The sequence below is a fragment of the Labrus mixtus genome, chromosome 19 (genome assembly GCF_963584025.1).
Source record: "Labrus mixtus chromosome 19, fLabMix1.1, whole genome shotgun sequence".
NCBI classification, from domain to species: Eukaryota; Metazoa; Chordata; class Actinopteri; order Labriformes; family Labridae; genus Labrus; species Labrus mixtus.
Genome location: NC_083630.1, coordinates 23,508,214 through 23,529,084, shown reverse-complemented (window position 1 = coordinate 23,529,084; position 20,871 = coordinate 23,508,214). Strand labels below are relative to the sequence as shown.

The window sequence follows — 20,871 nt, the reverse complement described above, 5'->3', positions numbered from 1 at the left end:
TGGATCAAAACATCACATATAAAGCTTTTAAAGAGCTGTACGACAGCGGGATGTTACTTTTTCCTCATCTGATGGCTACATAGAAACAGTCAACCTTGATTCAAATCAAGACATCAGTTTGGATTTCAGCCCGTTTCACAACAAGCTTAAAAACGTCTCACAGGATTCTTTTTGAGAGTAGTGTCAGATTTGTCAGAGAAAATCAGCAGCATCCGGACTAAATCTGCCTCTGCAACTTAACTGTTTTGACTGATTCTCATCCCTCTGATGGGGCACTTTTCCAGCCAAGGCGGGGCGCTGATTTTGTATTTACACAGATATCATCTACCCCACATCTCAAATCCTAGCCCGGCAAACAACTGTGGAAAGACAAAAGGTACCGGTGAACGGAGGAGGTGGAGATGTGAATATTGGACTCGTGTCAGAAGGCCAAAAATATAAATTAATGCTGACATTAGAATTATTAGTTTTCAATATTGGAGATGCTTTTGAAAAATGGAGAGAGGTTAGAACACAGAAAGGTTTACAGACCCATGCAGAGCTGGATAAACACTGAAGCTTCAGAGTCCACCACATGGTGACCTGTGTGAGCATGGACTCTAGAGAAGGGGGGGGGGGGGAGACAGCTCTCTATGATGTTTAGAATTTGACTGCAGTACCCATTTTAACCACTAGGTGTCAGAGTTACATACTGCTCCTTTAAGTGTGGGGTGGTTTGAGGTTTAACTGTATTTTTGGTGTCTCTGTATCATAACTTTGTGCTACATAGAAATCTTGCTAAAACTTTTTTTTTGTGTGATTTGGTGCTATGAAGATAAAAACTTGATTGACAAACCGACAATTTCTACCTTCAGTAAGCTGCACATCTTCAGAAGCTCAAGCTCGTGTTTCCGCCTCGACGACTGCTCGACTGTGAATTGGGGCGCGCTGATGCTAAGTAAGACATACATTATGAATGCACTCCCAGTAAAATTCAGACTGAGATAGTAGAATGTAATTAAGTCGTTCTCCCGCTCCGCAGAGTCTTCCATCAAACTGTCTGAGCCTGACTGAGAGACCAAATGGGATGTGTCTGAGTCTAATAATAAAACGCCTCCTCGACCACGGCTGGGATCTGTCAGCCCGAGGAGATACTGAGCAGCATTTAGCTACATTAACAGGAAGCTCGAACAGAGGGTAATATGAACTGATATGTTGATGTATGCGCAGTGTAGTGGGCGTCTTCTACCGAGGAGGTTGTGGGCGTTTCTATGGGGGGATCTGGATTTGACCTGGACCGTCCCGTTTTCAAGCTCCCAAGTCCCCACAAGTATCCATAAAACACTAATATGTCCCGGTTTAGAAACAGTCCCTGTCCCGGTTTTAACCAACCAAAACAAAACACCTGATCATCACTGATTTGTCAGTCAATGCCGTTGCTAAGGCCGTTGCTATGTGGAACCAATAGCATAACATCGCTAATGCACCAAGAGTCAAAGTTCAACACTGATTCGTCTGATCGTGTGTCAATCATTCTCAGGGGATGTGGCTCTCGATTAGCTAGCCTAGCTTATCATGCTAACAGTACCGGCTGCGTAACGACCAGCCAATGAATATGCTGCGTTTTTGCACACTGCTAGCCTCCATGTTCAGTCGCCCATGGTGGACTTGGTAGGCGTACAAAGAGGTATTCAAAATGAGGGAACACAAACGGTGGGTGGGTACAGGCCGGATGGTGAACTTTTTGGATCCAACTTGACTGACAGAAAACGCCGCTGACAACCAAACCAAACGGGCAGCTCAGGAAGAAACCTTTCTGTCCGTCTCTATAGGACACATGCTAACACCAGGTGTGAGCAGCTTTGTGTCCAAACATGTGAGGCATAGTAATCCTTACTTTATGATTTTTTTTTGGTCCGCTGGTTGGACGGACAACGCTCCACATTCCTACGTGCACACACACACACACACACACACACACACACACACAGCCCCGTTCCTCGCCTCGGCTTCATTATGTACGCAGTGAGATGGTTATTCTGTGATGCCTCTGCGGCTAACCACCGTCATCCACCACCTAATGGCTTTAGCATGTGCCAAGCAGCCCATTGGCTCCAGCGGTCTCAGATCTTGGGAGCGCAGAAATGAAGCAGGGCATTGTTGTTGTGCTGCCGGGGGAGGATACACACACTTTATGAAAGGAAAAGCCGGCCTGAGGGGAAGGAAACTTCGAAAAACAAAAAGTGCTATGAGAAAAAAGGTGACAAAGGCACACAGGAGACAAGAGTGTAGGTGAATGAGAAGGGGGCTGTTTCCCCCTCTTCCTGCCTTTAGAAGAAACCCTGGAAATGTTCAGAGCGCTGTGGAATGTCCTGCGGCCTTACGTTTTTCGAGTGGGATCTTTGGAGGAATGGAAACTCTTTACTCGCCGTCGTTTCTCCCGTTTATGGAACATGTAATGATAGACTGCTAAACCATATGACTGCCCCGTAATACAGATATGATCTGTAGAGAAAAGCTTTAAAGTATGGAGTTTCTCAGCACATGTTGTGAAGGAGCTTTTGAGATTAAAACTAAGACGAGGACGGCGTCACTACCGGGCTTAGTAATATGGAAAACACTCAAAGACCTACGGTGATTTTCTGCCAATAAGGCCGCTAAATATTACTAACGATTTTACACACTCGGGACATTTTGAGATTTTTATTAACGCTGGCAGTTTAACCGAACCCCATTCAGGTTGTGAGGTTTAGTACGATTGTAAAAGACTTATTCTATGAGAGAAAATGTCAGCTCGTGTGAGATGGCTTTCATTACTCGGAGTGAAGCCGGAGGCAGAAGAAGAACTCATTGGCACTGAAGTGCAGAAAAAAAAAACTACAGAAGCCCGCTCTCATCAGAACGAGGATGAATATTACACCAATTGCAGCCAGTATGTCCTCCTTCTAACTTTAGATTCTGCTCCTGAATGCTCTGGATTTGTTTGGACCAGAGAAGGTAGGCGCTTTTAAGGCGACCCCCCCACACGGCCGTTTTGGACGCCCCTCGGTTTGCCAGATATGAGAGCAGTTATCAGGTCAACAGGTGTTGCAGTGATGGAAGTGGTCAAGAGAAGTGGTTCAGATAGAAGTGATTGTACCCGACCTAAAAAGCCTCTGCATGTTTCTAATAAGCTCCACGAGCAGAAACGTGCTCAAACTAGGATCAATATTGGAGATGCTTTTTGAAAAATGGAGAGAGGTTAGAACACAGAAAGGTTTACAGACCCATGCAGAGCTGGATAAACACTGAAGCTTCAGAGTCCACCACATGGTGACCTGTGTGAGCATCCACTCTAGAGAGGAGGGGGGCGGGGTGGGGGGACGCTAACATGTCCCTAAAGTGACAAATATTCATCACTTGTCCTTTAATATGATCAACACAGGAACATACGTTTAGTGTGAGTGGATTCTCATCGTCCTTGTGCCACAAAGTGAAGTCAGCCAACTTCCCGATACAATACATTTTTTACTGAAGTTTGAGAAATGTTTGCTAAAAAAAATACTGTTACTGCTCAGGATTTTGAGCAGATTATTTTCCCCTTTAAAGTGCGTAAGTGTGATGTTCAGAATGAATGGGATCTGAAGCTGACAGCCACCAGACGGGCCGGCTAAGTTCTTCTGCGTGCACTAAACTTCACTGCCTCCAAACACTGTTCCTTTGACGTGTGTCAAAATCTGTCATCAACCATAAGCACGGATTGGAAAATTAAGAGGTGTCACACTTTGCTTTAATCCTGCTGGTACTTACATGAAGTATTTAAAGTGAACCTGACTCACACAGCCAGTGCAAAGAAATAGCCACTTTCTCTGTTATTGCACTGAGCCTGAGATGGTTTCTATGTGACGCTCGTTTAAAGCGCCCTGCAGGGCCTCCTTCCAGTATTTACACGGTGGAGTCCAGCTATCAGGCAGAGCAGGAAGGACTTCTTTAAACAGACCCAAACACACCGTGCACAAGTAGAAGACAGGTTTCCAACTCCAGAGCTCAGGTATAGCTGCAGCTCCTAGAATAGCCCGGCTTAAGCAAAAACATCCTGTGTGTCAGCCCCCTTCATGGAATATTTTCAGAAACGGGACTTTTATAACGAAGGAGGAAGGAAGAGAGGATTAGGTTTTTTTTCAGGCAGACGGGGAAATTATAAAATCATGTCACGTTAATGACTCATTAGCAAGCGGTCACCTGGGTCAAAAAAAAAAAAAGCTAACATCGAAGAAAAAAAAGGCCATGACACAGCAGGTTGTTAAATAAGACTCGGGACAGGAGGCTCATCCATATTTATTGGGATTAGTGCGGCTTTAATTCTTTAATTCAGACTTTTTCTTAATTAACGGCGCTTAACGGGGACAGGAAACCTCGAGTGCTTTACACACCTATCGAGGAGACAGCATGACGTAAGCAGAAACAGATTCACAGAACCTCGACCGGACAAATGATTGCATTTTTATCTTCCCTCTGACCTTCTTTTGTTGTTCGCTCTCATTGATCAGTTTGCTCGACGACGATATACAACTGCTCTTTATGTGCACACAAAGCATGTCTCTGCACAAACACAGCCCTGGTGTGTCCTTGAGTGATTTTTTAAGGAGGCACGACGTCCAACAGAATGCCTGGAGGAGTGGACGGATGGGAGGGGACGGGAGGGGGGGGGATGTTTACACAGGGAGAATAGAGGCGGGGGAGGAGGGGGTTTAATAGCAGCAAAACAGTGTCAGAGTTGTGTCTGTTCGACTCAGTCTCAGGCGGTGGGTGGGGAACATTTGTCTAACCTCCCCCCCTCCCCCTCCCTTCACATTACTGCCAGACAAAGAGGAGATGGTCAAACAAATGACTTCACTGAATGGGTGGAGTCCATGAAGTCTGTCAAACTTACAGACGTCAAGAGGAAGCAAACAGAAAACTGGTCATTGCTTGACTTCTGTGTCGTCTAAGTAGGGCGACTTTTTTTCAAAAATAGAGACGACCTCGATGAATAAATTAACACCACGTTGATGACCTTTAACGGGATGTTTCATAGTCGTGAACCGACTACAAGATCACGTTTTTGTCGGTAAACATAAGGTGACTTTAGCAACTTGATCACTCTGCAGTCATACATCAGGACTGATATTTATATACGCCTTTATGAAACGACATGCAGGAAAGGAGTCTAGGAGGAGACTAGACTCTTCTCCTCTGTCGCCCCCCGGTGGTGGAACAAACTACCAAACTCCATGTGATCTGCAGAGTCCCTCTGCACCTTTAAGAAAAAGCTAAAGACCCAGCTCTTAATGAACACCTACGACTTTAACGATGATTTTTAGGATGGTTTTGATGCTGATTAGAGCTCTCAAGAACAGCTGTCGATGTTGTGCTCTGCCTCTGGTCACTTCCTGTCAGCACCTCTGGTCACTTCCTGTCAGCACCTGTGTGTCCGATCAGACTTAAAATCTGTTTGTTTGCACTTCCTGACGTCGTTTCCTCCTCTCTAGATCTTTGCTTGTGTCGACCTTCCTCTCTGATGTTCCATCGCTTTGGTGAAAAGCGTCTGATAAATGAATTGTATAATCACTAGATGTGTGTGTGTGTGTGTGTGTGTGTGTGTGTGTGTGTGTGTGTGTGTGTGTGTGTGTGTGTGTGTGTGTGTGTGTGCCAATCAAAGAGGTCAATTTACAACAGGAAGCAGGCAATTAACGTGATAAGGATTTTGTCTGATCATAGCTTGCAATCGTCCTCACCTCTATTAGATTCACATTGTTTTGGCCAAAAGGGCGCCTGGCTCCTCTAAGCTGCTGAAACGATTGAAAATCTTCCTCGAGGACGAGATCAGTCGGCTAATTGAGAGCTAAATTAGGCGAAATCAGAAAAAAGCTTTTTTGATCCAAACCACTGAAATGATACATCCAGTGGACTTTTAACTGTGCTCACAAGTGGAGAGGTGACCCTGGGAAGAAAGTCAGAATTTAGATCAACTTTTAAACCAAAGAAAAACTTCTTGACTTAAACTCAGCACTGGGTTCACTTCAAGGGTCTGTGATGTATCATTTTGTACAAAAATCGACCTTGTAGTCAATAATGTGTTAATGTTCTGCTGACTTGTTATTCTGGCCACCTTCAGTGAAGCTCTGCAGGAAGACTGACTCAAAGACTTCCCTAAATGACTCAAACTCGCTCCTTCATTCAGAGTCCAGTACAGCACCAACCTGAGGCACTCCTCCAGGTTGGAGATTTGGACTGGGACGTCTTTGCCGCCCTTTTTCAGCTCAGTGTTTGGGAATCCTGGGAGGGTGAAGCCCAAGCCCGGGTCCTCCACTGAGCAGCCCTTCATGTGAAGGAAATCAGCAACTTTCTCCTTTATCAGTGACAACCCAAACAAGGGGTTTTGGGGAGCACAAAATTCAGGGTTTGGTATATTTTGGGGCTCAGAGCTTTTTGTTTCACCAACAAATGAAGTTGGAGATATCAATTTGCCAACTCTTTATGAGAAATGTCAGATCTCATTTTGTTTCTTTCTGCCGACTGGGCGATTTGTTTCCAGACTTGTGAGCACAATGTCTGCTCAGAGTACGACCCTGATTGCTGCACATTCACCTTGACGGCGAGCTATGAGACGAGTTCTTTGCTACTGCTGATAGATAAACACGAACGCATTGACTGGATTCTGTTGGTAAATCTGCACTTCCAGAATTTCACACATGAAAAAGCTCTTTTGTGGGGCGTTGGTTCAGCTCAGCGATTTGAGTGTGCGCCCATCATGCAAAGACCATTTTGGGTCGGAGCCTGAACCTCGACTTTATACATGTCCACCCACTCCCTGCGCCGAACATGGCCTCTTTCTCTTCACTTTCCGACCCTATAAAGACTTAAAATGAACCAATAATGTATAGTAAGCTGTTACACAATCAACCCAAGCACTGTCACTAAAGTTTCCATTTGAAACTTGTTCCAAAAAAGCAAGACTCCTGGTGGTAACTCGAGGATTTTGGATGTTAACTGGGCGGACTGATCCTTTAATAAAACCAAACATGCATTAATATCATATTCTCTTTAAATGTTTCTCTTTATTAAACTAGTGCGAGAGACGACGCACCGGGCGGAGCGTCATCCTGGGGGGAATGTTTTATCTTCTCCATAACTCAGACACAAACAGGAGCTGAAATGAAAGCTCTGTAATGAGGTTTGATCAAAAAACCCTGAAGCCCAATGAGACGTGGCGCGAGTTGGCTCGGGGTCCCGATGAGGGATGACAGCGCAGACAGCTCGCAGGAGAAACACCTGGTCAGACCCCCCCTCCCTCCCTCCCCCTCCCCCCATTGGCCTCAGCGCTGCTCGGCCACATGCCAGCACTCCAGGTGTGTTTCCACTGAGGCTCAATGTCCCGTGGCAGCCATCATCTTTTTCAGGGCCGATTTCCATCAGCTAATACATGTGACCCGGGTCAGCGCTCGCTCTTGATCTAATACGTCTGGATACTGACGCAAGATGGAGGTCCAGTCAGGTAATCGAGCAGTCAAAATGTTACCTTATAGCATCTTTAAAATGAAAGCAGACAAATGGAGGAACATGTTCAGGAGCTGCTGTAACAACACTGCCAGGGCCTCATATGCTAACACTTTAGACAAACAGCCCGGACGAGCCAAACTGGCGGGCAGAGCTCGGGCCTAACAGTTAATAACAGTTTTCTTTGGTGTTGTGACAAATTGACGGCTCGCCACATCAGCAGAGCAAACTTGTGAGAGACAGTCAGACGCTGTCAAAGAGGAGGCGATGAAGGATGAGGTTCAGGGGCTCCGGATGAGGTGCAAGATCATTTGTCTTGTCTGACTATGAGACCCCCCCCCCCTCGCCCCCCCCCTCTGCCTACGACCTGTTTACCTTCCATCCCAGCTGGGGAGAAGAAGTTGACGTACTTATCCCTGAAAGAGATGCAACAAATGATAGCAAAGTTTTTAGACGTTTTTTTCCTAAGCCGTTTTCACCTGAAATTATCGAAATCATTTTAAGGAGGACTGCTCCGGATATTCTCCTGACCTGGTCGTTCACACATGCACCTCACAGCGGGAGACTATAGCCGTTTTCATACTCATATGTACTCCGGATAATATCTAGATATTTACAGGAGGACCGCTGTCTCCTGAGGTAAGACGTGACCTAAGAAATGCTGCAGAAAGAATACCAGGGATCTGGCAGGAAAAACTTCAGAGTGAAGACTGAATAAAAAATGTGTCCGTTCAACTCATTCTGAAAATATCAGGAGTTAAAGTGTGAAAGCACTAATAGTTTGAGTTTGAGAAACAAAAATATATCTTTTCAAATCAAACGCTTGCTTGTGAATGAATTTGAAGTTTTTCCATCCATTTGTCTGTCGGGTCAGCGTTTTCCAAAAACCTGTAAATCTACTCCACAGTGGAAAAAAGTTAAAAGCAGCTCCAGACAGAAGAATCAGCTTGTAAAGACTTTAAAATCCTACTTTTATTTGCAGTGCGGTGACAGACTATAGTGACACATAGATCTCTGGGTAACAAGAGATCACCTCTGTTTACTGCTCTGTCTGTGAATGTGTGCGACATGAGAGGGTGATGCACGCTCTGTGAAGCTGCAAACAGGACGCTGATGTTCACTTTGAGGGGAGGAATGCAGCATCTCCCCCAGTGGGAAAAAAATTAAAAAATCCATTTGATCCAGAGAGAGAGAGAGAGAGAGAGAGAGAGAGAAGCACCATACAAGGCTGAGATCTGATCTGGAATCATCTCCTTCCAACCTCAGAGAGAATCCATCTTTGAATCCAGACACAAGATGAACACGAGTCTATGACCATAGTTTTGTTTTTAGTGAAAGGAGACTGAGGTGTTGTCAAGTTCAATCCTCTCGTGGTCTGACCCTCACTGCTCATCTCCCCCCCATTAGCTTAATTAGACACAGCCACACACGCATTAGATGCCCCCCCACTCTTTTTTTTTGCTCCCCTCACTGAATGGCTGGCTGCAGTTCAAGGCACCACAAAAACACAGCTATGCAAAAACAAGCAGCTTTCTGAGGCGGGGGTGGAGGGGGGGGGGGGACCATCAGTAAACAGCACACACATTAAGAACACAACACTGACTGTACAGTTCCAAAAGAGCCTCTGGAATTTACAGCGGCATTGCGTGCAGGAGTAACAACAAGCCACATCCAAAGTCGTGCAAGAATATTTGCTTTGGAATTAAATCCGTTTGAGGGAAGAGAGACAGGAAGAAGAAGAAGAAGAAGAAGAGTTTACATAAACACGTCTGAGCATCTCTGCAGTTTTTAAGTTCACTTCTGTGTGTTCTCACACTCACCTTCCTCTCTGCCGCTTTGAAAAAAACCCACAGTATGTCCTGATAGAAAACAGCCAAAGTAGAGGACCAAACCCCCCGAGTGACAGGACTGAAGTGAAACACTGTTGCTGCTGACGCCGTCGCAGTCCAAAACTTTTTTGCTCTCTCTCCCGGCAGCTCTGCACACACTTTCCCCCCCTGATCCCCCTTCCTCCCGAGTTTCCTCCCTCCCTCCCTCTCTTACTTCAGCACTTCCTGAGCTGCTGTTTATGCTCCAATCAGGCCATCCAAGGAACTGCCGTTGCCCCCCCCCCCCAACCCAACCCCCCGGCTCTCCCTCAGCCAGCAGCTATTGTTTGGCTTTTGGGGGGGTGTCACATGTAGACGTCTGTGTTTGTGCTACCGAGGGGGGGGGGGGGGGGGGGGGGGGGGTCTAGTGGGGCTACCTGAAATCTGGGTCGTCCTCAAGCAGAGAAGAAAGCTATGATAGGAGCAAGGCTTCTCAGGATATATGAGCAGGAGGGCAGCAGACAGTAAGAGTACGAGTCGGGGGTGTGTCTAGAACTTTCTCTTGAAATCCTCCAGCTTGTTGTTACAAACCGCAAAAGGGGCTCTGCCCGCCTTAAGCCCCCAGAGAGCCTAAAAAAGAACTCTGTCTCCAAAAAGAACGCGACTTTCCCATAGTCTGCCAAAACTTTTTTTTTTACCTCAACCCCTTTTTCCCAAAAGCCCCATCAGCCGCCAATTCCCCGTTCCATGAAAAGCCGGCCAATCTCAGCCAGTGCCAGATCTTTTTTTTCCAGGATTTAGGGGGGAAATAATAAAAGAGGGTGGAGGTGTGATGGGGGGAGGGGGGACGGGGGGATGCAGGCTGGCAAAGGGTGAAAGGTGACGTGTGGGGGGAGACAGGTTGACAGCAGCACACTGAGCTTTTGTTGGCGTTGTTAACAGGGTCAGTCATCACAAGATGGTAACACCTTGTGGGTTGTGGAAGAGTTCAGAACAAACATTTGAACACTGAGAACTTCAGATTCAGGTTTTTACTCGGAGCACAAAGGACGTGTTCTGGATTTAGGTTAATTAATTAGTGTGCCTTGGATAAAAATGTTTGGATATCTTCTGTTAAGCTGAGAAGAGGACGGGCTTATGACTTTTTAATTCAAACTGCATGTCCCAAATCCGATTCCATGTGTCTTGTGTTGTTCACACAGTCATAGAAAATCTGATCTGAGTCACATAGAAGCAAAAAACCAGAGACTGTAAATATTAAAGGACAAAGCCTGAGTGACGTCACCCACCCGTCTGTTCCTGCAGGGGGCGCTGGAGTCCCATCGATGGCGGTCTCCATGCTGGAAATGCTGTCTCAGTCTAACTTTCAGTCAACCTAACGACAGGCTGAGAGCTGGAGCTGAGGCGGGTTTTAAACCTCCTGACAAACCGTTACACCGCGCCCACCTGTCAATCAGGTCAGCTACACGCCTTATTGTGAATAACTCTTATCCTTCATCAAATCAAAACTGATGAGTCATCAAAACATTCACCCCCCGTACAGTGTGTGTCCATCGAGACATGAGCTAATCACACCTATTTGGTTTTTTGAACCAGGCTGTAAACATGTTAATCTCTGCTGTAAAAACAGGCTTTTTAGAATGGGTGTGTATGTGACTTCCTGTGCTTCTGCAGCCAGCCTCTAGTGGACACTCCAGGAACTGCAGGATTTTACACTTTAGCTTCATTTTTCAACACCGGAGGTTGCAGCTTGGCAAACCCCCCCCCCCCCCCCCCTTTAGTCAGGGCACTATTGGCTGCAGTGTGAACACAATGCTAAAGCTAATGCTAATGCATGCAGGTCTCCCCTTAGTGGTGATAGATGTGTTGGCATAAACTTGAAATGAACAAAAACATCCATCTTCTGCCTTTACTCATTTCTTCTTCTGGGTTCTTTTCTTCTTCTCTGAATGCGTTTCTTTCAGCTCGTCCGTCCAGCCACACGGCAGATCGGGGAGTCTCTGTGCCAGGCTGGATTCAGGAAACATTCATCTTGTTGTTTAGTCTGGGCACCATGTGTTGGAACGGAGAGGCCACTCTCCCTCACACAGACCCCTCCTCTTGTGCACACAAGCACAGAAAACCCTCCACATCACTGACAGACAACGACCTGGACGTTCACTACTGTGGGTTCATTGTTCAGGGGGGGCTCAGATGCACAACGCGGCGACACTTCAAAGCTTCAGTTACTACAAAGCAGCAGCGACATGAAGAGAGGAAACACGCTCTGTGGCTCAGGTTTGGCATGGAGGCTTTTGTGCATCAGCTTCTATTTCTCATGCTGCTTTAATCACACGATAAAAGAAAGAGATGTTGACTCAGAGCAAAGACTCCCTCTATGGAGGAGACAACAGGAGGCAGGTGCAGCGGACTGCAAACAGAGCAACACTTGAATAGTTTTAACCATGTGAACAATGTTTGTGCATGTGCTCCTGAATGTGTTTTTGGACACATGATTCAATCATTCAACTCGGGATCCCTCTCTTTTTCATGAACAAACAGTATAAACAGATCTTAATCCCTTACTGCTAAATCCTCGTATGGCTGAAAGAGACCCAAACAAATGCAGAGAGGAGACGAAATGAATCAAAACATTTGGGATTTCACAGCGAGGGAGCAGGTAAAGGATTACACCTGATGCTATTCAGGTTGGAGCCAGGCTGCTATTGAGGAACTCTGCAGTCAAAACGGTGAATGAGCCACCTGTGTGTCTTGGAAGCGGCTTGAACTTCCACTTGTGCATGAATTATACGAGAGAGAGAGAGAGAGAGAGAGAGAGAGAGAGAGAGAGGGTGAAATGACAGGCACTTTGCTTTCTGTGACACTAATGCCAGCGGCTTCAGGGGACGAGATTCAGTCATGTCACGGTCTCAAAGAGAGGAAGAGAAAAAAGTAAAAAAAAACAGAACAGACGAGTCAATGAATAAAAGAAAAAACAAAGAAATGTGACAACCTTTGTTATCTAATGAACACTTGTCATCTAGTCTGGTTTTCATTCATGTTGCATGAATGTGTGCTGCAGGAATTCACTGAAAGAAAACACTGAAATGATGCCGTTCTCACCGAGACATCTGCGTAAAAGAGGAGGGCAAAATAAAGTTTTCACAGGTTAATATGCAGAATGCCGTCCGATATCCGACTCTTTCCACGATCCTGTCTCTCAAATTAATGCATGAAAAAAAGGGGGCGTTGATGGCCTATGTACAGAGGCAATAGTCCTCATCGTAGCGACCGTTGGTTAGAATCCGACCTCATGTCGACCCTCACTCTCTCCTCCAAACGTTTCCTGTCTCTCTTCAGCTTTCCTCTCTAATAAAAGGCCCCCAAAAAAATCTTTCCAAAATAAATATAATTACAAATATTTCACACGTATATCAAAAATGAAAACTGAGTCTGGATATAAACGTTCTGCTTTCAAATCACTTCACAAAACTCTATAAACTCTTTAAACAACTCTTTAAACAAGCTTTTAATGTATGATTGTGAAGCATTTCCTGTTTTCTGTAGTTTTACCTTTATTGTTGTTATCTTTATGATTTGTGCGTAATCTTAGTCTGTCCTTACTGTGCTGTTCTTTCTGTTTTTAAATATTGTACAGTGTCTTTGAGTTTTTGAAAAGCGCTTATAAATAAAATGTATTATTATTTTTATTATTATTTTTATTATCATTATTATTATTATTAATAAACGTTCTGTTTCCAATAAATGTATCCTTAAATCACAATGACAAAGCTTCTTCATGGCTATCCCTCAGTATGTTGTTACACATGATTATATGAAAATAAAAGCGACGACACCTTTTAAAACTCTCTCTTTAAAAACCAAATGAGAACCTGCTTCCTGTTTTACTGAACAGGTCGCTCAGTCGAGTAGTGCTGAGAGTCGTTCTGCAGAGTCTCACTGGCCCCGTGTTCTGGATCTGGTTTTCAGGGCATCTTTGAACCAGTAGCGATACACACACACACACACACACACACACACACACACACACACACAAAAAGTCCTTGGCTGCCGTCCACCTAGATCCCACTCCACTCTAGCTTGTGGACCAAACTGCCTTTTAAATATATTTAGCCTCAGATCATCTAAAGCCCTGGTGAGCTTGCTGCTCTCGATTTCAAAGCCAGTTTCGTAATTTTCAGCAGAGAGGGCTACGGAGTTTAGCCGATAGCCACAATGGGCTTCATCGCTGGTGCTGTGCGATCTGTGAGTCAGCGTCAAACACTCCAGAAGATATCTTATCTAATGACTTTAAGGATGCTTGCTTACATTCTGCAAATATTACACCCTCATGAGTACATGAGAGTCTGCAGAGAGGACACACATTAGTGCTCCTAACTCGATGTAACAGCTCGGTTTATCCGCCTGTCATTATGAATCTCCGAGGAGGAGAACTGATCAAATAAATTAATAACAGGCTGAAGTAATGAGAATGTAAAGTGAGAGGTGTGAGATCAGAGCCGGGGCCGGAGAACGCGAGAGGGGGCGGGCGATATGAGGCCGGCTGCAACATTGACTAAAAAGAAACAATGAGACATAACTCACAGAGAATAGAGCACAGAGGGTCAGAGGGGTCACAGTTCTGTCCGCCTGTCACATGATCAGAGAATACAGCAGCTGTGGAGATGTGGTCGGACACATTACGTCATGTTTCTGTACTGAAGGCTGGTTGGAGCTGATCGCTGTTGATGTCAGGCGAGCTCAGACATACAAGAAGAGACAGGGACGGGCAGGAAGTGAGCCGAGTGAGCAAGGTATCAGAGACCACAAAAGAAAAAAAAAAAAAACGGCTGAGAGAAAGACTCAGAGGCAGGAAGGCTGCAGGGGCGTAAAGATTCAGAAAGTCTGCTTGTGATATGAACACCACAAGTCGGAATCTGAAACTTGAAGAATGAAACACCTGAAGAATGAAACAGCAGACACACTCTGAGTGATGGTCGGGTGGTTCCTGGTTTGAGTCGGGGTCTGACAGGAGCCTCTCTGTGTGGAGTTTGCATGTTCTCCCCGTGCATGTGTGCATTCCCTCCGGCTTCCTCCCTCAGTCCAAACACATGCTTGTTAGGTTAATTGGCGGCTCCACATCGCCCCTGGGTGTCAGTGACTGGTCGTCTGTCTCTGTATGTCTAACCCTGTGATACGTGATTGACAGGGTGTAACCCCGCCTTCTCGCCCAGCTGGGATCGGTATGCAGTCCTCTTTGCACTCCTTTAAGCATTTGATTAAGTCGAGTCAAACTCTCCTCCTCTCACACCTGGATCCACATCTGTCCCCTCTCATCCTTCCCCTCTGCCTTTTTAAGATTTGCAAAATGTTCCACCTGGAGCCGCAGAGTCAACGACTGTAAATACATGTTTTCAGTCGTCATAGAAACGTGATTATCACAAAAGCATTTGGCTTAATTGTTTGACCCGTAAGTGCACTTTGGGGTCTTGCTTTGCAATTTAAGAATTATTGGAGCTAAAATATTCATGAGCTTGGTTTATGGAATGCAAAAAAAACAACAACAATAACAAAAAATGTGCTTTCAACATAAGAAAACAGTTTTTATAGCTATCGCACGGCTGCATCTGCCAGTCCAAAAAATATTCATTATGCAAAACATGTCTGCGAGGAATTTAGGAGGCAAAGTGTCGGTAAAGTTAAAAGTAATTTGCCCATCGATAAAAAGCGTCCCCTTATTGCCACTCTGCAAAATGTTTCAACAATGCATAATTGATGTTTGCTGGTTGCACATCACATTAGCCGCTGCCAGCTGTCACATCGTGAACCACGGGCCTCAATCAGCGACTTAGCACCCCCCCCCCCCTCGACTTGATAAGAGACACGCTCCCTGTTTGCCTGTCAGAGGATTTCAGGGGGATCACATAACAACAAACAAATGTGCTTTGAAATATGTAGTGAGGGGAAACATTTGGTCCCTATCACAGTGAAGTCTGTCTCCGGGAGAATAAAGGCTGCGAGAGAGGAGAGAGTAACACAAAAAGGGAAAACGACTCAGGCTTTGTTTTAACATGTGCACATTACTGTGACTCCATACGGTCAGTGTGAAGTGACCTGTACGTCTGCAACACAAATTTACTAAATCATATAGGAGTGGAGTCAAACGGACGATGGTATGACCCCCTTAATAAACTCTTACTTAAAGGCTTTATATGTGCAGATATATATATATGTCCAGCAGATGTCGCCCTTGAGCACCAGCATGAAACCAAAACAACTCGCGCTGCATTGTTGTGTTAGCATGCTAATGCTAGCGATCTTTATTATGCTCGTATCTTCACACTGCATGTAAATTTACCTGAAATGAGCGTGATCTAGAAACACAGTTAAGCAGTGAGTACAGTATGTTATTCTTCTTTTCTCTAGTCCCTCAATTAAACAACTTTTATACACGAGGGGAGGAGTCAGCCGGCCGTCCGGGCGATGTAAACAAAGTGAAGATAGGACTCTGAAAACTCTGAAAACATCACAGACAGTGGGACTCGGGTGTTACACCCATTGTAGACAGTCATGACTCACAGAGTTATTTTCAGAGGAGATACTTGATTTCTACATTTAAGTGTGAAACATCACATAGAAAGACTTTAAACAAAGTGCACTTGTCATTACTATTGCATTATTCCTGCCGTAAATTAGTAGAATCAACCTGATATGCATCTCATATAAAAGACTAAAAATTGGTAAAAGAAGCTGTGATTATGGAAAGACAAAAACTTAAAGGTCCAATCAGTGAGATGTGTAGAGAGTGAGATGATAAAGGTATCTTACTATCTGATCATTAAGGAAACATGTTGAAGTGTTGGCTTCTCTGACAACAACGCAGCAGCCAGTATGTCCTCCTTCTAACTTTAGATTCTGCTCCTTTTTAAGTTGCAGGCAGTTTTTAGGGCACCCCCACACGGCCGTTTTGGACGCCCCTCGGTTTGTCAGATATGAGAGCAGTTATCAGGTCAAACCAACAGGTGTTGCAGCGATGGAAGATATAGCGGATTCTACCCGTGGTTTCATGTGACAGAATCCACCAAACCAGAAGGAAATGCAGACATTGTTAGTCACAGATGCAAAGAGGAGGCGATGAAATCTGCGGCGCACAGCGAGGGGGGGCGATGTCTGGAGGCGTGCTGCGACAGTGGTGTTTGTTTGTTTACAACACAGGTGGAAGGAACAGCTTCTTCTTCTGTTGTTTCCAGCAGATCAGGACGCCTGTGTGCATGTCAAAAACTGTTTTTTTTGGCTCAGATGAAAAGCTTGACGCATGTCTTTATGACATCTCTTTATTCAGTGTCCATTTAAACGGTGACGCCTTTAAACCCGAATCAGAATGATTTTTTTTTTTTTTTTTAAACGTGCATACACACACTCACACAATAAAAAAAAAGAGATACAAACAAGGGGGGAACTGTGCTACGATACAGTTTTGCAAGCAGATTTAGACAAAAATAAACAAACAAACAAACAAACAAAACAAAAGGAAAAGGGTCAGTAAATAAAATGAATGAATTAGAAAGAGGGACAAAATAAGTGAATGAGCAAACAGGAAAAAAAAAAACATGGAGGACAGTATAGTAACAAAATGATGTAAAATAAAACTGCTGGGATAGGTTGTACACATGGTGATGATTTTTGGTGTTTTTCACTCAGAATGATTCTTATGACTTTGCAGAAACTTCACAAGGCGGCTGTGGATGTTTGTTATTGCCACAGAATAATGTACCAGAGGCCTTTAGATGATTTGGGGGTCTAATTGGTGAAGGTATCGACTTTAAGAGGAGCTGCAGGAGGCCTTAAGGAGAGGATGAAGATGGACAGTGGTCATCAGAGCAGCAGCAGCAGCAGCTCAGCATCTGTTCAGTAAAAACAACAAAGCCTGCAGGGACTGATGCTCCACATCCACAGTGTAAACCCCCCTGTACTATCTGTCCTGGTTAGTGTACACCTGCGACGTGCTGATATATATATTTGTGATCTTGTGACGCTGCCAAGCTGGGACACAGATGAAACGTATCACATCGGAGCACTACAAGGCTTTTTTATCCATCCCAAAAATACACACTGCCCTCGTTTCCACAGCGATCATATTTGATTTCTGTCGTTGTTGTCCCCCCCCCCCCCCCCCCCCCCCCCTCCCCAACAGTGTGCCCTCCTGCCTGCTCTGCTTCACATTGTCTTCTCTTCCTGCCTCTCTTGTCATAAGAAATCAAACATTACAAACGCGGGGGATGTTAGATAAGGCTTTCTGATGCCTATCACGAGCGATCTTCATTCCCTCGCTGGGCGTCTTGTTGAACGATTGGCTGAGAAGGATCATGACTGAATGCTTATTTGGTTGAGTGTTATTCAAGGAGACAATGGCAGCTGAGGAAGAGACTCAACAAATAATGGATGCAAACAATCGACTTTTGCGCAGTGGAAATAATCAGAAGTATTTGCACCGTCTCTGTCGGTGTGAACAGCGTGGAAAGTGAAGGGATTAAATCTGTTTTTATCCATTCAATGCTCTTTTCAAATCTGCTGCCACTCAGCTTCCACTACTCCAAAAAATGATAACAAACCACTTCATTTCTTTGAGTTAAATTGATTTTTTTTTTTTGCACTAGGACTAGGAGATAAACTTGTGAGTTTGGAAGAAAAAAATGGAGGGCTACAAAAGTTTCCTGTGCAGCCTAAACTCCAGCTGCTAACATCAGTTTAGCAAGAAATCCCCCGTCATTCTCTCAGGGAGAAAACTGCTGCGTCAGTCTCCTGATAGCTTCGACTGCAGCTGGAAAGCTTGCATGTCTTACCAATGACTTCATCATCACACAGCCAAACTGTATTATTCCCCTTTTGAAAAAAAAAAATCCCCGGATTTAAGAGAGGGAGAGTGTGGAGACGGGAGGGAAAAGGGAGGGAGTGTGTTTGATCCTTGGCTCTATTTTTCAAAGTGCATAACGCTGTAAGAATGCACCGACGTAGCTCAGAGGAACAGGGCGGCTGTCAAACACCATCTCTATGTTTATATGCGGATAGAAACTTGGCACACTTAAAAAAAATAAAAAAGTGAGGATTTTCAGTCACAGTGTCGTTGAGGAAAGCCGAGCTCACAGGGATCAAATGAATAAAACGTCAAATCAGACGCTGACATGAGAGGAGGAAAAACCTCGATGAAGACTGGAACATCACTGAGGGCAAACTGAGACATGTCCAACCTGAAATCCTGCTCGCTGCACAGCTGGGGGCGCTACATGCTAGGAGCTATTGAACCTTCTAATATGAACAGGAAGGAACTTTTTTCTCTGATGTCACAGGCTGAAGTATAATGTGAGGAGGTAAAGGAAACCTGCTCAGATCAAAAAAGGTCAACATCAGTCGCCCTGCAAGACACTGTGTAACTTAAACTGCAAACCTGTCGGTGCTACTCATTTATTTTCTGCTTCATTTACAGTGTTACTATTTTTATTTTCAGTATTGTTCTTATTGTTTGTTTCCTCTCAAAGTTGAAAAACTCAATAAATAAATTTTAAAAAAAGGTCAAAATGAGAGATTCCACATGTGCACATGGAGTCTGTTTCATTTCTTCTTGCTTTAAATATCAACACGTTTCATGCAGCAGGAACTCATCCGACTCTTTTTCTAGCAGCCTCGCTCTGTTTTACACCTCTTTGCTGTTCGAGGTATTGCACGGGGATGTCACGCTGAAGAACGTTAAATACCTCCATTCTCACTTTCTGATTTAAATGGACGAACGAGTCAGGATTCAAGAAACATGGAGGGTTAGACTTTCAAAGCTGTTGAATTAGGCGGCAAAAGAGACGATTAAGAGAAACATATGAGGCTGACATGTTGCAGCGGTTAGTGCTTTTCCTCACAGCGGGAAGTTCCTGGTTCAAATCCCTGCCCGCTGGACGACCTTTCTGTGTGGAGTTTGCATGTTCTCTCTGTGCATGTGTGGGTTCTCTCCTGCTTCCTCCCACAGTCCAGAGACATGCTCCTTAGGTTAACTGGTGATTGGCTGTAACCCTGCCTCTCGTCCAATGACAGCTGAGATCGGCAGTGAAGCATAACAGTCAATGGATAGCATTATGTTGTGATTTGTCACATATTTCATGAACACTAGCAGGATTGTGAAAAGCAGTGCACAGGGCACAGAGTGAGTGAGCTTAATGGCTACAGAGCCGGCTGAGCTTGTTCTCCATCATTATGTTAACAATGACATGCAGGCGGCTGCTGGGGCACATGACAATAACTGCTCCATGTGTGTCTGTTCCACTCAGGTTCTTACAAATTGACCCAATTATGATTACTTTTAGTCCCAGTGAGGCTGCACACAGTGTTTAACTGGTAGCACGCTCCAGCACTCTTTAAGTAGAAGAACGCTGTGTGCTGCTTCACTCATGACGTACACTCTTAACTCCCTATCTTCTCATTTATTTTAAATGTATGGGATTGCTCAGTGGATTTAAGTTAATAACAGAGAAAATCTCACCGTGAACTAGGAGTATCTCTGGTGCTTTTTATTGTTTTTTTCTTGCATTTTTATTCTGTTTTCAATCGCCTTTTATCAGGGGTGCGTCCAGACTTTTTTTAAAACTGGGGTGACCCTGACTTATGCAGAGGGGATAGAACTTTTCTATCCCCTCTAATGATATGTTCTTGGAAGTAACACAACTGACAACATACAAATCTTCTTCTGTTGATATTTTAGGGACTCAAAAACAAAGATGCAAAGTCACAACTTTAAGTACTTAAGATTGAATCCAAACTCTTGTACATTTTCTAACTTACAAAAATACATACACTGGGAGAAAGTCCATTTCAAGTTGAACAGTGTGCATGAGTTTTCACTCAGACATTTATATGAAAAGAGCAAAGTATTTAATTCCAAGGGAAAGTACTGACAAAAATATACACAAACAGCAGCCTGTTGATTTGCACTTAGGTCCCGCCTCTGACTAGGCAAATCATTGATCATGACTGTTCACTGGACTTACAAATTCTCCTTAAATCTTAACACAAGCGTCACAGCCTGTGCAGAAACAGAACGTTTACACCTCTAAATACATGCAGGTTGTTTTTTAAACTTTTTAAACGCTGACAGATTGGACAAGCTGCAGGGAGTTATCAGAGTCGCATTTCGACAGACATTGAAAACCAAGGGGACATATTTTCCCTGACAGCGACTGTTGCTCACTAAGTATTACTTTTTATGACGCATGACTCGCAGCAGGTACGGTTAACAAAATGTCGGGCTGATTACCGTTAAGAGCAGAAACTGTCAGAAGGCTCCATTAAAGCATCTGTAACAACCACACAGGTGACTACAAGCTGAGGGTAAACATGTTGTTTCATATCACATTCCACATGTACCTTCATTAGATACAGGTTGATACACGCACCTGTCTGAAGAGTGTGCTGCAGCCCCCCCTCCCCCCATCCCCCCATTGTAAGTGGAAAGAAAGACATACAAAGACATACAGAAACACAAAGCTGAAGGCGAGGCGGCTCTGTCTGGCATTTTTTTTCCCCTCTGCAACTTTTCTCTTCCTCG

At 44.6% G+C, this 20,871-nt stretch overlaps 2 protein-coding genes across 9 annotated transcripts in view; one reads left to right on the top strand and one right to left on the bottom strand.

The window, feature by feature from the left end:
- The window catches only part of ackr4b (atypical chemokine receptor 4b), a 393,880-nt gene that overhangs the window by 100,368 nt on the left and 272,641 nt on the right, over window positions 1-20,871 (top strand). The gene's annotated exons all lie outside the window — the stretch shown is intronic.
- The window catches only part of si:ch211-285f17.1 (sickle tail protein homolog), a 120,205-nt gene that overhangs the window by 62,180 nt on the left and 37,154 nt on the right, over window positions 1-20,871 (bottom strand). The window contains exon 1 of one of the 7 annotated variants that reach the window (XM_061065057.1): window positions 9,318-9,475. The exons of the other annotated variants lie outside the window; for them this stretch is intronic. The gene's annotated coding sequence lies outside the window, so the exon portion shown is untranslated. Of the gene's footprint in view, window positions 1-9,317; window positions 9,476-20,871 lie in introns of those variants that run through there. 7 annotated transcript variants of the gene reach the window in all.